Source organism: Petaurus breviceps, unplaced genomic scaffold (genome assembly GCF_028583685.1).
Source record: "Petaurus breviceps papuanus isolate PSGF00001 unplaced genomic scaffold, PetGlider_PUasm1.0 90792, whole genome shotgun sequence".
Classification (NCBI taxonomy): Eukaryota; Metazoa; Chordata; class Mammalia; order Diprotodontia; family Petauridae; genus Petaurus; species Petaurus breviceps.
This window is the reverse complement of record NW_027187347.1, coordinates 1,305,930-1,314,293: the sequence shown is the minus strand read 5'-3', so window position 1 is coordinate 1,314,293 and position 8,364 is coordinate 1,305,930.

The window sequence follows — 8,364 nt, the reverse complement described above, 5'->3', positions numbered from 1 at the left end:
TATCTATCTATCTATCTATCTATCTATCTATCTATCTATCTATCTATCTATCTATCTATCTGTCTGTCTGTTTATCTATCCACATATGTATTATAGATGGTAGAATGTGATAAAGGAATAGCAGGAGTCCAGACAAAGTGCTATGAGAAATATAAGAAGTTAATGATTACTGTTATCCTGGGTTAGGGAGAGAGGGATAGTTGGTTCAGTGAGAACTGGAAAAGGCTTTATAGAGGGAACTAGTGCCTGAAAAAGGCCATGAAAGAAGAGGATTTCAAAAGGGCAACATGAGTAAAGAAGAAGGGACAGATGCAAGAAATGATGTAAAGAGCTACTAAACCTTTCAAATTCTTTGACCTCTGTTTCTGAGTGATACCTCTATTAAGCCTATGCCCCATAGAGATCGAAGAAAGGAAAATGACCTATATGTATAAAATTATTTAATAGTTCTTTCTGTTGTGGTGAAGAACTGGATGCTAAAGGGATACTCATCAAATGGGCAATGATCAAACAAATGATGGTGCATGAATGTTGGGGAGGTAAAATTGATAGGATTGGATATAAAAGTTAAGTCCCTTTGGATTGGATATAAAGGTCAGCTACTCTGGGACTCAATATCCTCATTGGTAAATATAGGGGAGTTATACTAAGGTAGCTCTGAGTACTCTACCAGCTCCAAATCTATGATCTTGTGATAAAATAGGAGGTCACTGAATTGAGAAATGATATGTTCAGACCTGTGCTTTAGAAACATCAGCTTGGGGGGGGGGGTGGCTAGGTGGTACAGTGAATAGAGCACTGGCCCTGGACTCAGGAGGACCCGAGTTCAAATCCAACTTCAGACACTTAACACTTACTAGCCATGTGACCTTGGGCAAGTCACTTAACCCCAACTGCCCTTCAAAAAAAAAGCAAAAGAAACGCCAGCTTGGTAGCTATATGGTATTTTGACTGGAGAGAAGAGAGATTTGAAGTTAGGTACCACTTAGCTGCACACAAGAGGTGAGTTCCTAAATGAGAGTGGTGGCCACTTGTGAGAGATGCTACAGAGACTGATAAGACTTAGCAATAAATGCTTATTGACTGACAACTGATTGGAGATGGGGAGTGAAGACAACGGACGTTTTGTGGATAATTTTGAAGTTTCCAACAAGGACAATTAGAAGGATTCTGGTGACTTTGTAAGTAATAGGGGAGTTAGAAAGAAGGCTTCTGGATTGGATGTGGAGGGCAGTAATGAGTTTTATTTTAGACAAGCTGAGTTAGAGACACCTATATGTCATTTAGGTAGAGATGTCCATCAGGTGATGTAGGAGAGTAGCTAAGGAAAAATGAAGACTAGATTTATTGATCTGAAGGTGATTAGCCTAAAGATAATAGTTGATTCCATGGGAGGAGGGGAGAGAGAGAGACAGAGAGAGACACAGAGAGAGAGAACTTAGGGACAGAACTGCAGAGAACACAGTCATGTAAGGAATGGAATGATCTAGCAGAGGAGACTCAGAGGTATTATTAATGTAGGTGGAAAACAAAGAGAGAGCAGTGTCATGACTGAGAAAAGGACATCCTTCTCCTCATCATCCTCAACTCTTCTTCCTCTCATCTTTTATCACTCTTTGCCTTCTGTCTCCTTTCCTGATGCCTGTAAATATGGCCAGGTTATGCCCCTTATTAAAAAATCTTTCACTTGACCCTGCCATCCCTTCAATCAATTGTCCTATATCTTTCTTCTCTTTCACAGCCAAACTCCTAGGGAAAAAAAAACAGTTTTACTTATTGCCTCTACTTTCTTACCTCCTACCTTCTTCTTACTCCCTTAGGATCTGTCTTCCAATACCACTACTCCTCTCAAATTTCCCTCTCCAAGGTTACCAATGAAGATGAAGAAGATGATGATGAAGATGAAGGAGAAGGAGGAGTTGATCAGAGGGCCAAGCCCCCAGAGGAGATGGGAGGGGAGAGAATTGAGGGCACATATATAAGAGTTGGTCTTGAAAGGAAAAGGGTGACCCCAAGTAACTGACCATTTTGGTTATTTCCTTTCCAACTGCCTGCTGATATACCATATTTCCAGAGACCATAACCTGGAGGACTTAATTTAAACTCACAGAGGAATTTCTTCTATCCCATCTCAGCCTTATTATCTATTTTCCACCATGCACTAGCTGCCCCAAAGCTGCTGTATTTTGACCATTTCCTCACCACCACCACCATCCCCCCCTCCTCTGCCACCTCCTCAATCAGCCTCTCCTTGGGTATTGACCAATGTCCTGCTCCATTCTGAACCTTGGATCTATTACTCAACTATTCAACTGTCATTTATTGATGACATGATAGTAATTATAATCCTTCCAGTACAATGGTGAACCACTGGACTTTGCCATCTTCCCTGATAGTTTTCCTGAAGGTTCATTGGGCCTTTCTCTCTGTCATATTACTACACTTTCCAGACCTAGCCATTGCTATCTCCTGCTGTTCCACCTTAAGGACTCCTGGACTTTGTTACCCATTAGGGATCTGCTCTACAGTTGAATTCTCTTTTATGTGTTGACTTTCCAACTAGAATGTATTCTTTTTGAATGAAGGTATTATCTTCCTTTTCTATTTGTATCCCTGTGCTTAGCATGTAGAAGACATTTAATGCTTATCCATTCTGTAGAGGAGGGCAAACTCTACATAATGAAATCTATCTAGCTCGAGACCATGGATATATCTCATTTAGCTATTTCTCATCAGAATTTCAAAGTTTGGCATCCACGTTCAGATGTAATCTGTTATTGACATATTCTAGAATCATAGAATTTCAGAATGAAAATAAGGTTGGACACCATGTAGTTCAATCCCTTCAGTTAACAAATGAATAAACCAGGGCACAAACTTGTGAAGTAAGTAGGTGCAGTGGAGAGAGTGTTGATCAGGAGTCAGGACATCCTGAGTTCCAATCCAACCTCAGATACTTACTAACCATGTGATCCTGGACAAGTAGCTTAACCTCTGTTTGCCTCAGTCTCCTTAGCTGTAAAATTGGGACAATAGTAGCACCCATGTCCCAAAGATTGTTGTGATGATCAAATGAGATAATATTTGTAAAATGCTTGTCACAGTACCTGTAACTTAGGAGGTGCTTTATAAAGGTTAATTATTATCACACAACTACGTTCTGACGATTTTATGCCCAGGACAAGGTCTCCTGACTCCCATTTGAGAGTCCTTTCTACTTCACAACAGCTGCATTTTGACTCATCATAGGATTCTAAGGACTCTAGACTGTGATTTGGACAAGACCTCAATGGTCATTTATTTCCACTCCCTCATTTTGCATATGGAGAAAGTGAGGTACAGAGAGATAAAGGAATTTCATGGAGAGTTAATGACAAAGGGCAGAGAGAATGAAATGGATCCCATTTATACCTGAGCATTGTTGGAGACATCTAAAATCCTAATGCCTTCCTCATTTCCACTAATTCTAGAATTATTGTCCAAATAGTAGCCTGTCTGTAAGCTTTGAGAGACTTTAGACACTGTGTAATGTCTCATCCAGGGCTCGGCTGACAGTAAATATGCAGCAAAGACTTGCTAACTTAATGTTCTAGCTTTTTGTCTGAGTTAAAGAATGATTGCTTCAGCTGACCTAGAGCCTTTTAAAGTACTTTGTCGTGTCTCTTTTGTTATTATCATCAGCGAAACCATAGAATTTTGACCTGTTCGTGGGGAAAATGTATATTGAAAAATTTAGCTTACTGCTTTCCCCTAAATCTTTCTGTTTCCCTTTGCCCTTTTTTGAATAACATTACATTTACTTTACCAACACATAGTTAAAATGATATTGCTGGGTGAGGCAGAAAATTAAATTCCTACCCTCCAAAGGATAAACACATACTTTGTTTGAAATGAAAACTTATGGTACTCTGTATAAATTACAACGCAGCAACCAGAACAGGGCAAACAAATATACCAACAAGCAGGGGCTCCAGGGAAAGTTATATACATTTATCTTCACTTGGAAAAAAAAGAAGGAAAGGGAAGGGAAGGGAAGGGAAGGAAAAGGAAGCTTGCAAAACTGCACATAATTTACTTGGGGCAAGGAAGTGAAAATAGGAAAATTTGATCTGGGAGCACATACTAAGTTTGGATGAATGGAAAGCTGCCAGTGATGTGAATTGTAAAAGAATACATGATCAAGGCCACTTCAGGCCAATACAGAGTTGACTGCTTCTACTTCAGATGTCCAGGGAATAATCGTTCTCTCTTTTTCTTCACAAATAGGCCTCCCCTAAGGTATTCTGATGCCTCAGTGATATGGAACAAACCAAGGCTATTGAAAAATTGATTCTTTTTACACATGACAATTTCTGGCACATCCCACCAGCCTCAAAAATCTATCATGTGACTTGATAATGGACTGTGTAACTATCAGCCCAAGGACTAGCTTAGTTAAGTTACAAGTGGTTCTTCACCAAGAAAGCTGTAGGTTTTTGAAGTTTTTGTAACAGCACTCTCTCAGTGACCATCTAAGGAGTTGATAGAGTGGAAGAAAAGTGCTTTATAGATCTTTGACATATAGAAATAGTCATGAAAAAAACCTTCATGGGTAAATTTCTTGAATAGTCTCTTAATTAAATACCTTAATTGCAAAATCTAATGGCTTTTTCTCAATCTCACCCTTCTTAATCTTTCTCCAGTTTTTTACAGTGTCAGTCTCATGTTCCCCTTGATGCTCTTTTGTCTCTAGGTTTTCATGACACTGTTCCATCCTGTTAGACCACTCCATCATTCCTTATTCTCTTCTTCTGGATCATCCATATTCTGCCCTTTATTCATGAATGTACTGTAGGATTCTTCATTGGGTTCCTTTCTCTTTTTCTTTTTAGACTGTTTCTCTTTGTTATCTCATCATTTCCCATGGATATAATTATCATCTTGATGGAAATGACTCAAATACACACACACACACTCACACACACACACACACCCTTATCTCTCTCCCAAGCTCCAAGACTATCACTATTTACTTTTTTTTTAAGCAATTTGGGTAACTTGCTCAAGGTTACCCAGCCAGGTGTTTCTGGGTGGGTGCTAAGTGTCTGAGCCCGGGATTCGATCTCCAGGTCATCCCAACACTGGAGCCGGTGCTCTTACTTGCTGTGCTACCTGGCTGCCCCTCACTATTTACTTTTGCTTAGATGTCTCCACCAGATGTCTGATAGGCATCTCAAATTTAACATATCCAAAACAGAACTCATTTTCTTTCCCTTGAAATCCAGTCCTCTATTTCTGACAAGGACACTACCATCCTCCCATTAAACCAAGTTTGCAACATCAGTCATCTTCAATGTTTTACACCTTGTTATTCTTATTCGATCATGCCCTACTCTTTGTGACCCCATTTTGGGGTTTTCTTAGCAGAGATACTGGACTGGTTTACCATTTCCTTCTTCAGTTCATTTTACACATGAGGAAACCGAGGCAAACAGGATTAAGTGACTCGTTCAGGGTCATACAGCAAGGTAAATATGAGGGGCTGGATTTGAACTTAGGGAAGCAAGTCTTCCTGATTTCAAGCTCAGTGCTCTATCCTCTGTCACCTACCTCCCTGGGTTTTATTCTTTAGCTCACCATATACAACTGGTTGCCGAATCTTATTGGTTTTATCTTTACAACACCTCTTGTACTTGTCCCTTCTCTCTACCCACATGACCACAACTCTACTTAAGGCCTTCATCACCTTTCACCTAGAAATTGCTATATTCTCCTGATTAATATCTCTGCTATTTATTTTCCATTTCCGATCAGTATCCCACATAGCTAGCAGATTTATACTCCTAAAACACAGTTCTGCCTCTGTCACTTCTCTGATCAGAAAGCTGCAATGATTCCTTGTTGCTTCTAAAATATGACACAAAATCCTTTGATTGACACTTAAAGCCCATCACAATGTAGCTCTATCCTTTCTTTCCAGACTGATTTCACATTACTCCCCATTACACATTTCATGTTCCAATGAAACACTGTGTCCAGTACTTCTGTCCTGTGTAGGACACTTCTTTTCCTGACTCCATCCCACTTGAACCCCCATTGTCAAGGTCACCATGGCTTTAATTCTAGTCAGGTGGGCATTAGTGCCTGCACCTGAGAAACTGAGGACAAACAGAACAGAAACAGAAACATCCTGAGCAATAAAGTCTAAAATAGAGGTGGGAGGAGGGAGGTATTCTTCTTTCCTAATACAGTTCATTGTACCTGCAATATGGATGAACTGTGTACGATCTTCATTCTCTGGATGCAGCAAGAAAAAAGAGCAAGAGACTGTCTCAATCTGATAGTTTTACTTTTTTTTGCTTTTTTTTTTGAGGGGAGAAGGTAAGGCAGTTGGGGTTAAGTGACTTGCCCAAGGTCACATGGCTAGTTTTGTGTTAATTATCAGAGGTCAGATTTGAACTCAGGTCCTCCTGATTTCAGGGCAGGTGCTCTATTCATTATGCCACCTAGCTGCCCCCAATTTTTTTTTTTGCTTTCTTTTTCTTTCATTCTGATAGTTTTAAAGAACAGTCTGTTCCAGCTAGGCAGCCAATAAAAGGAGACTACTTCCACTCCCATGACAGGGGGTCACTGGATGTCTTCTCTAAGAATCAGGGTCCTGTATTTTCCCAAGTGGCTACCTCCAATTTAAGTGATCTTTTTCATTGTTTTAGTCATTTTCTAGTCATGTTCAACCCTTCATGAACCCATTTAGGCTTTCTTGGCAAAAATATTGGGGTGGTTTACCATTTCCTTCTCTAGCTCATTTTGTAGGTGAGGAAACTGAGGTAATCAGGGATGAATGACTTGCCCAGGGTCACACAGCCAGTAAGTGTCTGAGGTCATATTTGAAGTCAGGAAGGTGAGTTTCTGAATCCAGGCCTGGCACTCTGTCTACTCGGCATGTGGAAAGCAAACTGTTACAAACATTGAAAAAGTATTTTTACTTATCTCTGTATGTGTTGTTTTTTCCCAGTAAAACATAAGGTCTACAAAGGCAGGGACTGTTTTGTTTTCATTTCTGTATCCCCAGTGCTGTGTATAGTCTATGACACATAATAGGCATAATTATAAATGCTTGTTGAATTGAATTATTGTGAGCCATTAAATTATCATTTTTTTCTTCTTTCTCATCTTCCACAATAAGTAATAATATATCACTTCAAAATTATCCCCCATTTTCCCTTTTTTCCCCATAAGAGTATAAGATTTTTGTTTTCAAGGGAAAATGGTTTTTATGAGTTTTCTATTTTTTCAATTGAACAAATCACCAAAACAACTAGAAAGGAAAAAAAAATCAAGATTAAATCTAAGAGTCTTTTTATTTTAAAGTGTAGGGTGTTGTAAATGCAGTCCCTTGTCTATAGCCATTTACCAGATTTCACTTTTCCCCTTCGTTCACCTTGATTTCTTCACTGTTAGGTTTGGTTCATGCTGTTTAGATCAGAATCTAGGAATTGATTGATGTCAACCGATTTGCCTTATCTTAACTTTCAGAGTAGCTTTTGATGCAGAGGATATTCACGTTATGAAGACAAAAAAATAAAGACACTTTGTCTAAGGTATTTTCCTTCTGGAAATTGTGTCATTACCTACAAATTACCTTAACCCTCCTCCCTGGTGGCACCTCTTCTGGGTTCTTGTATTATGTTCTTGCAGTTTGTACGTTTTGCCATTAGATGGCAATCTTGCTAGCTTATAGAATCAGACCTGACCTAGAGTGCTGGAAAGGACCCTAGAGTTCAAATAATCCAAGCCCTTCATTTTTAAAGATGAGGAAACTAAGTATTAGTTAGAATTTATAGCTTATGATGCAGGGGATATCCATGTCAAGAAAACAAATGGAAATAAGTTCCAAAGTTGTTGTAAAGAAGGCATAGCTAATTAGCAGGAGAAGCCAAATTAGCCCTCCTTTCAGTATCCTTTCTACTATGCTTTTCTTATAGAGGGGGCTTTAAAGAAATTCAGAAATATCATTAACTATCATAGACAAAAAGCGTCTTTATCCTCCTGTTTTTAAATTTTAATTTTATTGTAATTATTAGTTTTATTATTAGCTTAACATAGGAGCATTTAATGAAATAGCAATAGTAACAATAGAATTTCCCCCCATAACACAGTATAATAAAAAAAGGTTATTGTACATGAAACTGCAAACCTATTACATACAACTTGCTATTCCTTTTCAACATATATTAAATTTATGATGTACGTTTCTTTTTTTCCTCCCTCTGCCCTTGCCCTAGAGATGGCTACACACAAACAGGTCTACCGTGTTTCCCTGATAATAAGACCTATCCCAAAAATAAGCCCTCCCCTTACACAGTAAGGGGAGGGCTTATTTTT